Here is a 20,163-nt window from a genome sequence, read left to right on the forward strand (position 1 = left end):
AAGTTATGGAAGAAGTTATCTTCAAATTCTCCAGATCTCAATCCAATTGAACATCTTGGAATGTGCTGGAAAAACAGGTTTGATCCATGGAGGCCCCACCTTTCAACTTATAGGATTGCTACTGACAGCTCAGTGCCAGATATAACAGCATACCTTGAGAATTCTTTGGAGTCCATGCCTCAACAGGTCAGGGCTGTGTTGGTGCCACAAGGGGGACCTATTCAACATTAGGATAGTGATCATGATATAATGGCTGATTTTATATATATATATATATATATATATATATATATATATATATATTTTTTTTTTATAAAGCCACCAGGGAATAGGAGGAGTTGCATTGCCTTTAGGGACAATGGAGACACAGCATATGCCTCATACCCATGCAGCACATCCTGTGCCCCCCTCTCCACATACTGTGGCAGGGTTGACGTTTCATCCCGATATTCCTTTGCTTATGGAAGCTGTTGATTAGAGTTTAAGATTTTACAGCAAAGTGACATATCATGGACTTGACAACTTACAAGGAAATATAACAGCAGAAGATACAGCTTTAGACTTTTCATTTTCACAGGAAATGTCATTGTTTTATCTCATTTAAAATCTACCACCAAAAAATAAATCTGAAATATCGTTTTTCATCCCAGGCAAAATACCCAGTGCTGACCTTTTCTGTAATGCTGGCAACATAAAGATATTGTTATGAAGTAAAATTCAAAGCAGGGTACATGTTCAGTGGAAAAATGTAAATAGATGAAACATCGCTTTTCATAAGATCTTTTAGGTATTGAAAGGTTCTGAAATGTGGAGGATAATTAAATCTGAATGTTAAGCAGGAAAAAACAATTAATGCAGTTATGTGTTCAGTGAAACGATAAATATATTTTTCAGTGTAACTAGTTTTCACAGTAAACATGCGAACAGGAGGGCAAGATAAGGAATCAGAGGGGTGACATCATAATAGTTCTGCAGTGGATTAAGGATAAATCAAATGGAGAACCATTGGGAGGCTCAATGGAAGTCCATTAAACCTACCAATACAACATGTCCATGTCTCAGAATCAATTCATGTAAATCACAAAGTTTGAACTGTAGTTCATGGACTTCATGGCCACGACTCCAACAGGTTATTAAAATGCATACTAAAAAGAAGAAAAGAGTCTCATTGCGCTCTAAGTTCAGGCTCATCAAACCTTAAAGCCGGGAATAAGGATCCATGGTCAGAAGGGACTTTAAGATGTAACGGAGGGGCTCCAAGTCCAGTACTCCTATGGAGTCTTGGTTCCAGTGGAATGGATCAGGTTGGAATACATCAATCAGCGGCCTAAGGCCCCGTACACACGAGAGGATCTATCCGCTGGAATTTATCTGCGGATCAGTTCCAGCGGATAGATCCGCTGGTGTGTACAACCCAGCGGATATTTTTCCGCGGATCTTTCTCGGGCCGACCGATTTCCAGCGGATAAAAATTTCTTAGCATGCTAAGAAATCTATCCGCTGGAATCGGCTCCAGCGGATCGATCCGGTGGTCTGTATAGACTCACTGGATCGATCCGTCCGAAACCATCCCTCGCATGCGTCGTAATGATTCGACGCATGCGTGGAATTGCTTATATGACAGCGTCGCGCACGTCGCCACGGCGACGGCGCGACACGTCAGCGCGGTGTAAATTCGGCGCGGATTTTGATCCGATGGTGAGTACAATCCAGCGGATCGAAATCCTCAGAGGATTTATCCGCGGAAACGGTCCGGAGGACCGTATCCGCGGATAAATCCTCTCGTGTGTACTAGGCATTAGTGAAAGTCAATGTGGGATGTATCACAGAAGAAGATGTGAGTGGGGATGGATGGATGACAGCAGGGCTCAAGTCCTGCAAGAACGCGTGGAAACGGAGTTCCTGCACTTTTTTCACAGCAGGAACTCAGTTCCCTTTGCATGACTAGAGCAGCTGAGCCCAAGCCAATCTTTCTTCGCCCAGCTCGAGTCACTGTCACAGGCGAACCTTAGTAATCCTTTATGTTACTGGCCGCTTCCTGTATATGGATTCATCAGGTAATGTGCGGGTATTCCATCACTTCCTCGATGCCGCAATGTCTCCTGGGAGCTTTTGTCATTGTTCACAGGAGACATTGCGGAGGTCTGCCGCGAGTTATTGTGGGATTTAGAAAGAACTTGCGGTTTAGTAATTATGCATATGTGTATCATTTTTTTTTTTTTGGGGGAGTGGATCTTGGGTGGGAGTTCCCACACTTTTTTCCCCAGGACTTGACCCCTGGATGACAGCTCATATTGGGGTGCAGCAGGGCTTATCAGGTAGGGGAATCCTTAATAACATTGAAAACGTGGCCACAGCATATATCATTTATTAAAAGCATAAAAGCACATCTACATTGGACTTATATCTTGGTTTTCTCTACGTATTAAATGTGTGAGGCCAAGCGCTGAAATAGTGCTCAATGAAAAGTAAAATGTAAAGGTGGAAAAAATAGGAGTTAAAAAATAAAAATCAAGTTAATAACATCCCTATCTGAGAGGGAATATTCATAAATAATTGTACTGAGTATATTTTTTACTCTCTTCATAAAGAATGGGAATTTACAGGGGTTCTATTGTGGGAATTTACCCACACTACACCCAGATATAAGGAACACAAACCACTAAGCATGATGCCCCGTACACACGGCCGGATTTTCCATCAGAAAAACCTTGGATGTTTTTTCCAACAGAATTCCCTCAAGCTTGGCTTGCATACACACGGTCACACAAAAGTTCTCTGAACTTTCATCCGTCAAGAACGCGGTGACGTACAACACTACGACAAAACGAGAAAATTAAGTTCAATGCTTCTGAGCATGCGTCAAATTGTTTCCGAGCATGCGTCAAATTGTTTCCTAGCATGCGTCGGAATTTTGCGCGTCGGAATTGATACAGACGATCGGAATGTGAGAACCAGCTTTCAATCTTTTGCTGGCGGAAATTCCGCCAGCAAAAGTCTGATGGAGCATACACACAGTCGGAATTTCAGTTCAAAAACTCACATCGGACTTTTGCTGGCGGAATTTCTGATCTTGTGTATGGGGCAGTAGGGTTTTTTTTTCAGGAATTAAAAAAGGTCCCCAACTTTTAGAGTCATAGGGAGCATGGTGATATATAGTCACATGGGGAATGTTTAGCTCATGTGGTAAATGCGTTTGTAGTAACTCAAGGACTGTGGTTAAGGGCTTGGTTGCCTACTTTTATTAGGCAAAGTGGAAAAGAAAAGCCCAACACAGCAGTTGCAAGTACAGGGAATTTCAGTTTCAAGCAGAAAAATTAAACAGATAAATGCTGAGACTATCTTTCCAGCAGCACCAATGTGCTCATTACTTTGGTCTCTTAGACATGGCTCACCCAACTCTTCTTGGTTCACTTAGCCAGTACAGATGCAGAAACCCTGCTACACGGGTCCCACTCCTTGGATTCTATATATGGGATCTCCAGTAACCCTGGGTTCTCACATAACTCCAGAGACTTACAGACATCTTCCAGTCACTTGGACTCGCTAGTCACCTCTGCTTTCTCAGTCTCCCCAGGCTCGTGCAGCTGTCCCAACTCTGCCAATCCTGTGAGCAAGGAATCTCACAATATGGGGTACAGTCTCGATGGAAGGAACACATGTGCCCCCTGGGTGGAGCACGCAGCCCTCCCCGGAGAGGGCTCTGTCTCCAAAGGGGACATTTGATCTATGGTTATGCCTTTCTTATAATGAATCTACACACTTGTGCACTCACATGGTCTACAGGTCTCCAGCAAGACCCAAACCCAGGATTGAAGACTTTGTCCCAGCTGAGACACTTTGAAGCCTTCTAGCTCCAGGCTCCGATCCAGGATTACAAAAAATATAGAAAAATGGAAAAACACAGTTTTCTCCACTTACAATAAACACCCTGGAGCCCCACACTATGTATTAGTGTGAACCCTGTATCATTTCTATATCCATTTCCACAGTGGCAGGACTTCGAACTGTCACAATATATATAATATATATTCGTCCTTCTATCACCACCTCTTTGAGGTAGAGAAGCAAATATTCTTACATTTGCACCTTATTAAACTGGCGATTTTTAGTTGAATCACTGGCAATATCTGACCGTGCTGTGATGGGAAGTAAAGAACAGCATCTCCACTTCTCTTCACCACTTTTTAGACTGCTGCACAGTGGAGATAAGCCACAATAGTCACTAATATAAGCACACTGAAGCTGCATATAGGAACCTCAGCTTCAACCTTCCGGTGCATGCTGCAAAGTCTGCCCGTGGAGTAATGCTGCCCCTTTTATATGATAGGCAGTTCTGGTCCTCTCACTGCTGCTCTGTTACATACCACCCTGGGACGCCACATGGTGCTCTTTTACCACTATAAGTTTCTATCTATGACCATTATTATTTTGGAATGATGTCCCTGGATGAAAGTACAGACCTATTTAATGAATTAACTAATCCAGGCTTTGAATTGCACATTTAATTATTTTACTTATTAATTTACTACTTTGCTAATTAAATTAGGGCTTGGACATTCAGAACTTCACAAATTAACATGTTTATGCCAAGTCTGTATCTAGATTACCATTACAGTATAATGCAAAAATGCTTGTGGCCATGCTGAATAATTATCTGCCGGGTCCAGGCATGAAGCAAAGTGTATAACTCTTGACTGCATGCAGATTTCCACTTTACAGTTGGAGAATTAAAGAAGGATTTTGGAAAGTTACATATACTATATCTAAGCGTTCCTATTAAAGCAAACCTTTAAAAATTAAACTAAGGCCCCATACACACGAGAGGATTTATCCGCAGATACGGTCCAGCGGACCGTTTCCACGGATAAATCCTCTCAAAGATTTCCGCTGATTTCGATGGGATGGAGTGTACACACCATCGCATTGAAATCCGCGCGGAAATCCTCTGCCGATGACGTGTCGCGCCGTCGCCGCGATTATGACGCGGCGACGGGCGCGACGCTGTCATATAAGGAATTCCACGCATGCGTCAAATCATTACGACGCGTGCGGGGAATCCCTTTGGACGAATGGATCCGGTAAGTCTGTACAGACGAGCGGATCCATCCGTTGGAATGGATTCCAGCAGATGGATATGTTGTGCAGCACAACAAATATCCGATCTGCTGGAATCCATCCCAGAGGAGATTTCTCCGCGGAAACAGATCCGCTGGCGTGTACACACCATAGGATCTATCCGCAGAAAACCCATTTGCTGGGATTTATCTGTGGATGGATTCTATCGTGTGTACGGGGCCTAAGCCTAGCCTGTAAAAGAATATGATGCATGCTTACCTTTTCGGCGGCCATCCTTAAGCTTCACTCCGTGCCTAAAATGCCATCTTGCAGATCTCAGGCTTCTGACACTCACGGGTACTAATTTGGCTGCTAATCACAAAAAAAACCTGCAGTTTAACCTATCATGTATGGTTTTATAGAAATCTTCTGCTTTTGCAATTTCCAATACCTGTTGACAGGCTTTGTGAGGCCTAAGGCAAAACTTGACATGAGGCCCCACTCATGCCCATGATGGGAAAAACAATTCAAGGACAAGAGCCTCTTCCCCACAACCCTGGCTTGTGGTTGTGGGGGTCTGTGGGCAGGGGGCTTATCGGAATCTGAAGGCCCTCTTTAACAAGGCGGCCCCCAGATCCTGCTCTTTAATATCTAAGGGGTGGGGCCACCCAGTGATGTCACCTGGTAAACCCGCCCCTTGTTACGACATTGACTGAGGGCATGCTGGATCATTGACGTCACAAGGTGTGGTGTCACCGATATTCACTGGTTGTTAGGGACGCTAGCGGCCCCGCTCCTTAGTCAGGGCTCTTAACGCTGCCTGAGCACAGCAGCGTTAAGGTCCCCTGTCCCTCAAAACTGGGGTAATGCTTTGGGCAAGCAAGGCAGCTGCGAGGCCCCTGTGTGTGCGAGGCCTTAGGCGACTGCCTAATTTGCCTAATTAAAGAGCCGCCTCTGTCTGTTGGCTATGCTGCACACATGAAAGAAACATGGAACTGTTGTTAAAACATATCCAGTACACCAATTGCAACACAATGCCATTTCCCAACTTATAGATGGAAATCTAATTCATATTTTAACTTTACCAGACATGATATGAAAAAAAGTAATGTAACATTTTCCAGCTAAAAGTGAGCATTGGTTGTGCCAAATACCAGATATCCTGATGTAAAATGTAGGTAAAGTATATGCTTTTCCTACATTGTTTTAATCTACTCCACAACACTAGTCTTCAAAAATTACATATTTACTTTAAGTTTGTGTAGCGTTACCCCCTCAGGAGCCGCTGGTTTGTTTTGGGATTGGCGTATTAAGTTACCTCTTACCGTTGTCTAGGGGTGATTGTAGTGAGTAGAGCAGTAAACGAATGTCCAATCAGCGAATAAGGTTTTCTGAATGCTTTATTTCCAGGCCCAACATGGCCAACATCAACATGAGGTAGAGCGAAAAGGTTTATGAAGCAAGAGAGAACTTTGCAGTATCAGGCCTGGATATGAACCAAGCAATTCTGCTCTTATTAGTAGAAATTTCAGTTCGTCGCCACTCTAGCCAGAGTGGGTGAAGTGCCCCTGGACAGACTCCTGCCACAAGCCTGGCAGCCAAAGTGTCACTTTAGGTTGCTGGGAGGAACAGGCCTCTGCCACAGACCTGGCTCTAGGGACCTCTGCCACAGGCCTAGTACTTGGATGAGCTAAACAAATTGAGCGAATCCTCCCAGTAAATTAGGTCAGGGTCACCAGGTGACAGTTGAAGTGTACCTGTCAATGTCCCGGTCACCAGATCCCCGATGGTTCTTTCAAGCCCTCTTGGACAACCTGCCTCCAGGTTCTCCTCAAGCTGACCCCCCATCGAACGACATACAGCCTGGGATGTCCTCAATAGAGCTGAGGACCCAGTAAGTCACTGGGGCCCCTTTCAGCAACATGGAGCTCCGTGTAGCGTGCGACCCCGGCCTGGTAGGCCATATCGCCAGGGTCCGTTGGATGCGCACACCCTAAAGGTGGGTGCCGCACCTGGAACCCGCGAAGAACCACAGAAAATGGCGTCAGATATACTCTCCCCATGCTACGGGCCTGAGCTGCGAGCAGAAGACGGAAGGAGGGAGATCCGACGGCGTCTCGGCAGCAGCAGCTACGATGCAGAGCGGGAGTCTGCGGAACTGTTAGGGGCTGAGTACGCCGGACACCCGACACGCTGCTCCACGCCGCTCTCCAGGAACCCAGCCTCCCCCTAAACCACAGCCCCCCCCGAGGAGAAGGTAGGCACGGAATAGTGCAGAGGAAGGCACGGGCGCCTCCATTCACAAAGCGGCCGACCGTTACACCCTCTGCCTGCCGTGATATTTGCTGCTTTCTACATCCAGCTGTGTAACAGGAAAAAAAAAAAGAAGAAAATTCACCTTCCAGGTAATATCAACCCTTTGCTTATCCTTCTCCTATTAAAATGACATGGGACTAGGGAGGTAAATCTCTGTGATCAACTTGGGATTGTGCCCTGACAGCAGGATGAGGTGGTAAGATAAGCAAGCATACCACTGCAATGTAAGGCTCATCCTATATGCAATTTATGCAATTTAGCCAGAGCAATTGGTTATGGTAATAGTTTGAACTGGTTTGAACTAACTTGTACAATACTGTTCTGGGCACTTTGTGAGGCTCAGCCGCCTAGTACCCATTAAGATACAACTTATAACCATTACACAGTCTGTCTCTGAATGCATCATAAGAAGTAAAAATCCACGGACGGTTAATTTGTACATCAAAAATATCCCATAAATATTGAGGACATCAGTAAGGGGGCGCGGCTGTAAGGGTTCCGGCTGACTAGAGACATTATATACCCCTTGGTGCCAAATACCGTCAAAACACAACGGGTAGGACCTGAAGCACGGGTGGAGATATTGGAGCCATTCATTTACTTATTTATTTAATCTTTCCAGCTTTTTGTCCCCCACCCCCCACCATTTGACTGTGTGTCCACGTTCTGAGCATTGTCTGGTTTGTGATATTGGTTCAGTGGGGGGTAAAACATCCCCACTGAAGCACGCATGTGCGTGGGAGATCTCCCTTGTCCATAGCTCGAGAAATGGGAGATGACCCCGTGGCCCTCTAGAGCGTCAGTGTAACCCCCAGAAGGTGAGGTTAAAGCTGCTTGGTTTTACCCTCCCCTCCCAAATTAATATAAAACCATTGCCAAAAAAAAAAAAAAAAAAAAAAAAAAGGGGGGCGGGGAGGCGACCACCTGCTGTTCAAACTGGGGAAACGTATCAGAGGGACAAAGAAATACAATATGAATAAGTCTACGAGGGGGGCCGCCCCTAAAAACCCCAAAGATAATCCCCCCACCAGTACGATCAGGCACTACATGACATCTGAGGGGAGTTCCAAGAGCCCAGGCCTGTCAAAAAAAACAGAAAAAACTAGTACAACTAAAAAGGGTGTAGGGGGGGCAGTCACCCCAATCACGGACACCTCAATAGAAAGTGAACATGAGGTTAGTCAAATGGACGACCCCAGACTGGACACTCATATCCTCACAAGGGGGGAACTGGATGGGATGTTAAGAAGAGTGGAAACAGCGATAAAAGAAGAAATTAGCGCATTAAGAAAGGATTTATTCCATTTATTGGAACGGGTGGAGGAAGTGGAAAAAAAAATGGAAAAACAGGATTTAGAATTAATGGACCTAAAAATCCAACATCAGACGATGAAACAAAACCAGAGGTGGTTACAATACCGACTAGAGGACCAAGAGAACCGTAACAGAAGACAAAATTTAAGGGTGCGATCTATTAAGGAGGAGAAAGGGGAAGACCTGAGAAAAATTCTTAACGACCTATTCCTCCCCCTCCTCGATAACGGCACGGAGGGCTCCCTCAAAATGGAACGTGTACATCGTGTAGGAAAGATGAGAGAGGGAGAAGGTAGATGGCCTAGGGACATTATTGTGAGGTTCAGACATTTCGAAGACAAAGATGAGATCTGGACAAAACTCAGGAGAAAGGCCCCCTTACGCTATGACGGGACTGAAATTCAGATCTTCACGGACTTGGCTTGGGAGACTCTGGCCAGGAGAAGATCTCTCAAACCTCTCCTGGAACAGATGCGCCAGCTTAATATTAAGTATCAATGGGGTTTCCCGGCATGTCTGATCGGCCGTAAAGAAGGGATTTCTGCAAAGTTGATATTTCCTGAGGACTTGGTAGGGTTTTGTCGCAAACTGGACATGCCGGTGTTGGAGATCCCAGGTTGGGATGAATAGTTCATTTGATACAGACCGCCTCCTCAAGCGGTGTGACGAAGGTCGAGCTAGGATGATCAAGGGGGAAGGGGGGGTAAGGGGGGAAGGAGGGAGGGGGGATTGAGATTGAGAAGGGGAGTAAGGAGGCCAGGTCCGTACCCTACCCATGTAAGATCAACCCCCAGAAGAATACCTCGGGGGGGGGGAAATGGGAGGGCGGGATGTTTTGGAGGCTCTACCTCATCCATGAGAACCGACGGGTAGGGGAGATCGAGGATCCCTACGGTTCAGAGGCGATGGATAGGCCTAGGTGGGGGGGGGGGATATGGGAAGGGGGGGAGGGAGGGAAAGGGGGGCGGACAGGGGATCATGGCTCCCAGGATCTACCTGTAAAGTCCTTTGTGTCAAAGGAGGTGATTTAGTTATTAGAAATGACAGAGGTAAAATTTCTATCCTATAATGTAAAGGGACTAAACTCAGTAGGAAAAAGATTAAAGGTCTTAGCAGAGATCGAACAACTTAGAGCGGATGTAGTCTTTATCCAGGAATCCCACTTGACTCTGGATACAAACATCAAGCTCTACTCCCCGGCATACCCTATTTGGTTCTACGCTGACTCCATCTCGAAACGCGCAAGGGGAGTAGCGATTGGGTTCATAAGAGGGTTTGGGTATACCTTGGAGGCAAGGTTGTCGGATCCAGAAGGGAGATTCCTGTTTCTTAAATTAAGAATCGATAATATTATGTACACATTAGCTAACATATACGCCCCAAACGTACGTCCAACTCAATATTTAAACAAAATCCTGGGAAAACTGAATAATTTCGCCGAGGGTTTTATAATCCTGATGGGTGATTTAAATTTTGTTTTGAACCCAACTGATGATAGTACGTCCCGTGGGAGGGAGACAGAGAGTGGGCATCTGCAGAGAATTAAACATAAGCTTCAGGAATGTCAACTAGTGGATGTTTGGCGGATTAACCATCCAAAAGAACATAACTACACGTTTTTCTCCCCCCCCCCACGGGACGTACTCTAGAATCGACTACATCCTAGCGGACCACAGGCTGATTGACTCAATCACGGAGACGGAAATTGGAATTATGACTGTATCAGACCATGCTCCGGTCTCTATGAAAATTACATTAGCTAGACAAAGGAGTCAGCGGCCGATGTGGCGCCTGGATGACAGCCTGATCCATGAGGAAGGAGGGGGAAGCAGGGTGGAGGCAGAATTAAAACAATTTTTCCTCAGGAATGATACAGAGGGTATTACTAGCGCAACCCTTTGGGAGACGCACAAAGCGTACATTAGAGGGATTTTAATCGCTGAGGACGCAAAAAAAAAAACGAGAGAAAAAGAAAAACTATTACCCTGAGGAAAGAGATAGAGACCTTAGAACGCGAACATAAAGCGCAGGGACTTAAAGAGACTTACCATAAACTAATTTTAAAAAGAGATTTACTTAAAGAGATCATGGAACAAGAAGCAAGGTTTAAACTAAACTGTATATCCAAAGAGAGATATATATGGGGAAACAAACCAAGTAAACTTTTAGCTAAAATGGCCCAAAAAAAGAAAGCCAGGAATTATATCGAGAAAGTCAAGGGTAAAAATGGGGAACTAGTTTATGCAACTAGCGATATTGCGGATACTTTTAAAAAATATTATGAGGACTTATACACTATAAAACACCCAAGACGGCAGGAAGGGGAAAGGGAGACTGAGACACGTGCGTTCCTCGATAATGCAGGACTTCCTAGATTAGAGGAGATGGAAAGCCTTACCATCGATCGCCCCATAACTGAGGAAGAAATAAAAAGGGCCATAAACTCCACTAAGGGTGGAAAGAGTACGGGGCCAGACGGGTTTTCCACCTTCTACTACAAGAGATTTAGTACCATACTGATACCGAGGCTGTGTAAATATTTTAACGGACTGGGGTCGGAATTTGAAACTAGCAGGGGAGCTACAGCGGCAGTGGTCGCAATAATATTAAAGGAAGGCAAGGATAGCTCTCTCTGTTCGGGATACAGACCTATTTCTCTGTTAAATACAGATATTAAACTCTTTGCAAAAATTCTGGCGGACCGCCTGAAAGGGGTTATGCACTTATTGGTGCACCCCGACCAGGTAGGCTTTGTCCCCAACAGAGAGGGTAAAGACAACAGCCTAAGGGCAATCCTTTTACTCCAGACCATAAGGCAGAATGAGCCCCCAGGTCTACTCCTGTCAGTCGATGCCGAAAAAGCATTTGACAGGGTAGACTGGGGGCTCATGATGGAAACCCTCACCGTGATGGGAATAGGAAGCAGGATGTCCAGCTGGATAAAAACATTATATCACCACCCTACCGCACAAATAAAAATCAATGGCTCTTTATCAGAATCTTTTGTGATGAAAAACGGGACGAGGCAGGGATGTCCATTATCCCCCCTCCTCTTTATTCTATCCTTAGAGCCGTTGCTGGCCACCATTCGCAACGATTCGGACATCAACGGAGTGAGAGTGGAAGGGGAGGAACATAAACTATCGGCCTTTGCCGACGATATACTATTTTACGTAACCAACCCAGTTAAATCTATCCCCAACCTCACCAGAGTATTGCAACAATACGGCGCTATCTCCAACTTTAAAATTAACGTAACCAAATCAGAGATCTTGAATATTAATTTAAATAAAAGAGAGATAAATTCGGTTAAGGAAGTATGCGCGTACCCTTGGACCAAAGAACTCAAGTACCTAGGAATAAAACTTGCCAATACAATACAGAAGATGTACAAAATTAACTATGTCCCCTTATTAAATGAGATCAAGAACGAATTAAAAAAAACGATAAATAAACCCATATCTTGGTTTGGACGCATAAATATGTTAAAGATGGTGGTAGTCCCCAAGATCCTCTATAAATTCTTATTACTCCCAATTGCTCTTCCTCAGCAGTTTTTGAGAATCCTCAACACCCTGTTACTAAATTATGTGTGGAAAAATAAAAAGCACAGACTATCCCTCTCCATAATAAAACAGGGTAAGCCACTTGGCGGCCTGGGAGTCCCGGACATTAAAAGTTACTACAAGGCGGCGGTCCTATCGCGGGCGGTAGAGTGGGCGAGGGATAGGATAGACAAAAGGTGGGTACAAATAGAGAAGGCGCTAACAAACAATAATCTGAAAAATCTTATTTGGATCCCTGCACAATACAGAGCACTAGATCACAAAACACACGATATAACACGTGACACTTTAAGAATGTGGGATAGGACGCAGGCACAATTAGAAGGGAAATTTAATTCCCCATTAATGAATCTAAAAGAAAACCCCTACTTCCCACCCGGGGAAAAAAAAATAGGGGGGAATTGGATAAGGAGAAGCACAGTGCACTTGGGTGATATTATAAAAAACGGAGAGATAATGACCTATGGAGATTTGAAAGCCAAAACGGATTGTTGGAATCTGGATAGGTGGCATTATCTCCAGTTGACTCACTTTGTGCGGCACCTCCCCCGTCCATTACGGACGGAGGCGGAGCTGACTTCACTGGAGAAAATTTGTAAATCTACAAATTCGAGGGGCACCATTACTAAATTGTACGGGTTACTGGTTAAATTGGGATCTCGGGGTGAAGCACCTTTTATAGACAAATGGGAAAGAGAGTTGGGGGTTATGAGGGGGGCAAATACTGTTTCAAGGATTACTCAATTAATTCACACTTCTGCGATAGATACACGGACAGCTGAAGTAAATTATAAGTGCCTTTCAGGATGGTATATTACCCCTGATAAGGTAAATAAATTCAAAGTAGGTTATACCGCAGACTGCTGGAGGGGTTGCCTAGAAAGAGGAACGATGGCCCATATATGGTGGCATTGCCCTAAAATTCAAACGTATTGGGACATAATACTGAGCCAAATACAGATTATTACGGGAGAGGAGATCAAGAAAGACCCATGGGCCGTCCTCTTCCATTGCAGCCAAGAAGGCGTAAAAAAAATACAAGCAGTCCCTACTCCCTCACCTTTTAAACGCTGCCAAGAGACTTATCCCTAAAAAGTGGCAGGAGACGGAAAGCCCACAAATTTGGAGTTGGATAGATGCAGTGGAGGAAACATATAGACTAGAGGAGCTAAGGGATGGATATCTGGAGAAGAGTACCGAATATAGGGAGAAATGGGGAAAATGGAAGGAATATAAAAAAACATGGAGCTACGCGGAGAGAGTAAGGGTATGACTACGCGGGGATGTTGCCATTCTCTGCTCCCTCTTGCATTTCTTTTTAGTAAGACATAGCACTTATCTCCCCACCCGCATCTCTCCTAGCCATATTTGACCTACTCTTCTCCATATCTCTACCTCTCCTTTGGCCGAATAAAAGAGGTCAACCTCTTTATTCAATACTTACTTTATGGTATTGTTTATTCATAGGACGGGCAGGAGACTCCTGGGAGCCATGAGGGGAGGGAGGGGGGGTGTAATTATCCAAATATATTTATATAAATATATTTAAAAAAAAAAAAAAGATATACTCTCCCCCAGCATGCTCCGCGAGGGTAAACTCCTCTAATTGGCTGCTGGGGAAAAGTGGCTCTGCCAGAACCCCTCTAACGCCAACTGTCGCCCAGGGGTGGAATCGGTACCCCTGGAGTGCAGACTGACCTACAGGACAGCTCAGGAATGACAGCAGCCCAATTTTAGCAAATTGTGAATGGGAGCAAAATAACTCTCCCATTTCCCACTAACTTTAGCGTAGTGCCCATACTGAAAGTAAGGGGGCGCTGCATTTGCAACAAAGACTGCTCAGGGTCTAATAAACTTTTTTTTGGCAACTAGGCCCACAGGAATCCATGCATGGTGGGGCTTATACATAGAAACTGTTGCTTGTGTGTGCGGCACAGCTTATTTTCTTAGTTGACAGCCTTGTTTATTGTCTTCAGTGAAAACAGATTGAAATCAATTCCTCTTGAGGAGAATAACCTTGAGGTGAAGGAATGAAGTTTTGATTATGGAAATCACCAGTTACTTACTGTGTTTTGTTATTTTGCTACACTGTTTATAAAAGTCTCTCCTTATGTGCCTATGGTATATTTCATTAACCTGACGTCTGCTCTCGTGGTCCTCTGATAATTCAGGTACAAAAGCCTCCCTCCCGGAGGCTCTAATCACGATTTTTTAATGCTCAGCTTTGTCACTTTGAAATGACAGAACTGGCTCCCAGTTATACAGATATAACATATCACAGTAGATTAACGTGATATCCTCTTTCATGACCTGATCTTCAGTCTGTGACATACTGGGCCCCCATCCTTGTCTCCCTATCCAGCCTGTTTTTTAATTTCTTTTCCAAATGGACCACAGACTTCTCTATTTGGATTGTAGCCTGCGGCAGCTGGTGCCAACCGATGTTTTAGCAAACAGAAGCTTCTTTATAAAGTAATTTTTATAAAAGTATAAAAACAAAAAAGTGGAAATATTTGTGAAGGGTTCATTCTCGGCCAATATGTTGTCAAGCATTTAGCTGCATTTGCCAATACAGCCAAAATGCACAGGCATGAGAAAATCCATTTTTTTTTTTTTTTTAAAGAAAGCCATTTACACCAACACACTGCCTTGAGGTGTGTTGAAAATAAGTCCTGCCTGCTACATTTGTGATGCGATCACCTGTTATTTTGCATTTAAATGTGGCACTGGCCATAAACCTCTAATTTTCTCCCATTTAGTCCACGAGAAAATCAGTTGATTCCCCACCCAAGCCAAACAGCATGGATGGAGGAATCTCCACTGCTGGCTATTGTATTCAGGCACTTTTACAACAGTGGTTCTCAACCTGGGGGTCGGGCCCCTCAGGGGTCGAATGATGATTTGCCAGGGGTCACCGAATCCTGGGCTGTTCCTGAAGCCTGCACCGCTCTCCCAACCTTTTTGCAGCCACATAGCAGGACTGTCCCTGGAGCCTGTGGCCGCCCAGCTGGGCTGTTCCTGAAGCCCGTGGCCGTCCACTCAGTTTCTTTGCAGCCACCCATTCCATTCAGGGCATGGCTGGGGGGCAGAGACTAATGGTCAGCTGACTGTTAAGGAATGTGTAGTGGGAGGGGCTGGAATAGACCATATCTCCTGATTTTGGCATAGGTGTCACTGCTACGAGATACCACAAAGTCGGAGACACAGTGAAGCCAGAGACACAGTGAGAAACACTGCCTGTGATTATAGTTTCCATTAAAAGTCCCCACTACAGTTCTCTGATCAGCAAATGACCCTGATCAAGAGCTCCTAAGTTGGCTGATCAGAACTTCCCCCAGCATTGCCACTGATTCCACCCCTCATCAGCACTGCCACTCATCCCAACTCCCTGCCAGCACTGCCACTCAAGAATAAGAGAAAGAACAAGAAAGACAGCTAGAGAGAGGGATGAAGAAAAAAAAAGAAAAATAAATGAGGAAAGAGAGAGATAAATGGGAACAAAGAGAAAGAGTGGTACATCCTAAAATGTACCACAAGGGGTTTTAATACTGCACAAGTAGAAGGGAGCGCTAAATGTCCATGGGTTAGGGGCACAAATTACTTGTCTTTCCTTGGGTGCAGACAACCCACGCCACGAAAATAATTTTACTGTTAGGGGTCCCCACAACTTGGGAAATTTTATCAAGGGGTCACGGCACTAGAACGGTTGAGAACCACTGATCTACAACCAAACAGTGACTGTATCTGATGGAATGGACAATAATTAAGCAGGCATTTGCCAAAAGTCAGCCAAATAAGACCACCTTAAGTCAGTTGAATAGGATCCTTTAAAATGCATCTAAAGATGATTGGCCATAAGCATTAGAGCATTGCTTGTGGATTTGTGCATTTTGAAGTGGATCTGGTGTGAACAAGTCCTACAGAAGGCCTTTCCTTTAATTGGATGGAAGGGAATAAGTAAAAAAACACCTTGCCCATTCAGGGCCAAAAAAACTGTGTCTCTGTAAAGGAGATCCCCACCCATCCACTTATATCTTGCCAACACTCCCCTGCTGCCTTAGCAGATGGAAATTAGACATGTGCATTCGTTTTTGTCTGAATGCATTTTCATCCGGGGATTTTTGCGTTCCTTTTAACAAACGATAACGAATGTGCAGAGTCCAAAATCCGAAAGATCCGACAATAAAAAATGCTTTATTTTCGTTTTGTTGCAATAGCAGTTCAATATAGATAGAAGATTCGACATGACGGTGACAATAGCGATTTGTCTCTATCAAATCTGCGGTTGAATGTGCCTAACCTAACTCCGAGATTATTCGACATAAAGAGAAAAGATTCGACATTATAGAGACATGAAGATTCAACATAGAGAGAAAAGAGTCGACATAGAGAGAAAAGATTCGACATAGAGAGAAAGCAGCTAAAAACATACGATCACCACGAGCAGACATTTATGGTCAAATACTCCGCCCATAAGCTATAGAAGAATTCTAATGTTGGCTGACTAGTAATAATAATTAATAAATGAACATCTCCCAGTGCGCATGCTCAGAATCACGTCGGAACTACTCCCTAAGATACGATGGATCACTGCCTACGACGTGAACGTAACCTACGCCCAGCCCTATTCACGTACTACGTACTACACCTGCTTTATGGGGCATAACTTTATGCCGGACGTAGGACTTTACGCGCACTGCGTCGGACGGACGGGCGTTCGTGTATCGGCGTATCTCCCTCATTTGCGTATGTGAATAGAAAATCAACGGGTGCGCCAAATACGTCCAGCGTAAATATGCGCCCACTCTACGCCGGTCGGATGAAGCCTATTTTCAGGCGTATCTTGGTTTCAGAGTCCGGCGCATAGATACGACGGCGCATATTTACACTTACGTGGCGTATCTCGAGATACGTCGGCGTAAGTGCTTTGTAATTTCTGGTTTACCATTACTGTTTTCTGGGTCAGTTTTACCATATACCTCCCAGCTTTCAGGGATGAGAAATATAGACACCTTATAGTACAAAGTGTGCGCAGGGAAAGGACACCTTCCAACCACTCTTAAGGCCTCGTACACACGACCGAACATGTCCGCTGAAACTGGTCTGCGGACCAGTTTACGCGGACATGTTCGGTCATCTGTACGGCTGACCGGACCGTTTTCCAGCGGCTATTTGTCCAGCCGACCGTTTTCCGGCGGACAAAAATTTCTTAGCATGCTAAGAAACTTGTCCGCTGGAACGATGTCCGCCGGACATGTCCGATGGTCAGTATGACCGATCGGACATGTCCGCTGGCCCGAGAACCCGCGCATGACGTCGAAGTGATTCAACGTATGCGTGGAAGCATTTAACTTCCGGGTTCGCGCACGTCGCCGCGTCATCGTCGCCGTCACGTCGCCTTCACGTTGTCGTCACGTCACCGCGTATTCTGTCTGCGCGGATTTTGGTTTGATGGTGTGTACAACCATCAGACCAAAATCTCCGAGCGGACATGTCCGATGAAAACAGTCCGCTGACCGTTTTCATCGGACAGATCCGCTCGTGTGTACAAGGCCAATGGTTGAAGGTTTTTAAAAGGTTGCTTTTTGGCCATTTTGGCTATTGTAGTTTTGACATATTTTGTATTTATTACTCAACATAATCTAATTTTTTATAATTATTGAAAAATGTAAAGATTATTTAGTGTGTGCACTAAAATACATTTTAATATATTTTTTACTGAAAGCACTGTATAGATTTCATAAACATTTGCGCACATTACATGACATAAAAAATTGTGACAATTAACATGTTATTCTGTAGGTCCTTTACTTTCAGAAAATGTAAAGTTTTGGGGGGTTCCCCAGTAAATATTCAAGCCATAAATGTATATTTTAACATAATATTGGAAGTGTAGCACCTTTAAACACAGGTGTACCAATATTCAAACATAAAACATGTAAACACGTGAGTATTGTTATTAGATTAAAAAAAAAGGACAGTCCATGTTTAATAATTGTGTCAAACACGGAACCCCTTGACGATGTCCTTTCGGATGAAAGCGTCAAGGTGACATTTGGCACTGATGTCTCGCTGCTGTGTGATTCTGGGTCACCAACCGTAATCTGTGTGAGTTGTTATTGTTTTACTTTTTTGCACTTGCTATGTATTTAACATTTGGAATAAACCTTAATACACTATTGGGCCAGATTCACATATAACTGCGGTGGCGTAACGTATCGTCTATACGTTACATTGCCGCAAGTTTTCAGCGCAAGTGCATGATTCACCAAGCACTTGCGTGTAAACTTACGGCGGTGTAGCGTAAAGGCGTCCGGCGCAAGCCTGCCTAATTCAAATGGGGCGTGTACCATTTAAATTAGACTTGCTCCCGCGCCGGACGTACTGCGCATGCTCCGTTTTTTAAATTCCCGCCGTGCTTTGCGCGAAGTGACGTAATTTTTTTGAACGGCAACGTGCGTAACGTACTTTCGTATTCCCGGACGTCTTACGCAAAAAAAAAAAATTGAAATTCGACGCGGGAACGACGGCCATACTTTAACATGGCTCGTCTAAATTTAAGCCATGTTAAAGCAGCCGTAACTTTGCGAAAAAAACGACTAGCGACGACGTAACGAACGCGAAAACCTTTGTGGATCGCCGTAAAAGCGCATTTGCATACCCGACACTGGAAAACGACGCAAACTCCACCCAGCGGCGGCCGAAGTATTGCAGCCTAAGATCCGAAGGCGTACGAAGCCGTAAGCCTGTCGGATCTTAGCCAAAAGCCGTCGTATCTTGTTTGTGAATCACAAATTAAGATACGACGTGGCAAATTTGAAAATACGCGTATTTCTTCTGTGAATCTGGCCCCACGTTTTTAAAAACGTCATTTAAAATGATCGTGTGTGGGCTACACATTATTTTTCGGCTTCTGAAAAATGACAAAAAAAAACATTTAAAAAAATGTTGTTTTTCGGGTTGTAAAAAATGATCGTGTGTGGGCTAAAACGCCGTTTTAAACCCGCGCATGCTCAGAAGCAAGTTATGAGATGGAGCGCTCGTTCTGGTAAAACTACCGTTCATAATGGAATAAGCACATTCATCACGCCGTAACAGACAGAAAAGCGTGAATCGTCTTTTACTAACCACGGAATCAGCTAAAAGCAACCCAAAGGCGAATAGAACTTCCCCTTTAGAGTGCCGTCGTACGTGTTGTACGTCACCGCGCTTTGTTCATCATTTTTTAAAAACGATGGTGTGTGGGCAACGTCGTATTTAATGATGAAGTTCGCTTTTTGGACATGCTGAAAAAGGACGTTTTTTTTTCATGCCGAAAAATGATCGCGTGTACGCGGCATATGAGACCTCTTCTCGGCTCTGGATGAGCTTATTTTATTCCCAGTGGGATCCTGATATGATCTTTTGGTGGAAGAGGTCCACTGCATGATATCCAGAGGGACCTCTATGTGCATTTAAGGCTTTCATGCTGCTGTAACGGCAGCTACTTTATTTGGTGAGTTTGCATTCTTTCCATTGGTGGCAGTCCATTCCATTGGACACTTTTTCCCTGAAGTATACTCACTCGTTTGGTGGCTCTCTCATGGACTACTACCTGCTTGATATAATTATTAAATATGGGCTGTCCTTTATGATCTATTAACAATACTTACGGTATGTGTTTACATGTTTTATGTTTGAAAATTGGTAGGCCTGTGTTTAACCACTTCCATACAGGGCACTTACGTACCTTCCCGCCCAAGCCAATTTTCAGCTTTCAGCACTGTCGCACTTTGAATGGCAATTGCGCGGTCATGCTACACTGTACCCAAACAAAATTGGCGTCCTTTTTTACCCACAAATAGAGCTTTCTTTTGGTGGTATTTGATCACCTCTGCGATTTTTTTTTTTTTGCGCAACAACTAAAAAA

The 20,163-nt window shown here is 44.4% G+C and overlaps 1 protein-coding gene across 1 annotated transcript in view; it reads left to right on the forward strand.

Moving 5' to 3' along the window:
* The window catches only part of PLXDC2 (plexin domain containing 2), a 696,254-nt gene that overhangs the window by 663,073 nt on the left and 13,018 nt on the right, over nucleotides 1-20,163 (forward strand). The window lies entirely within an intron of this gene.

The sequence above is a fragment of the Rana temporaria genome, chromosome 5 (assembly GCF_905171775.1).
Source record: "Rana temporaria chromosome 5, aRanTem1.1, whole genome shotgun sequence".
Taxonomy (NCBI): domain Eukaryota; kingdom Metazoa; phylum Chordata; class Amphibia; order Anura; family Ranidae; genus Rana; species Rana temporaria.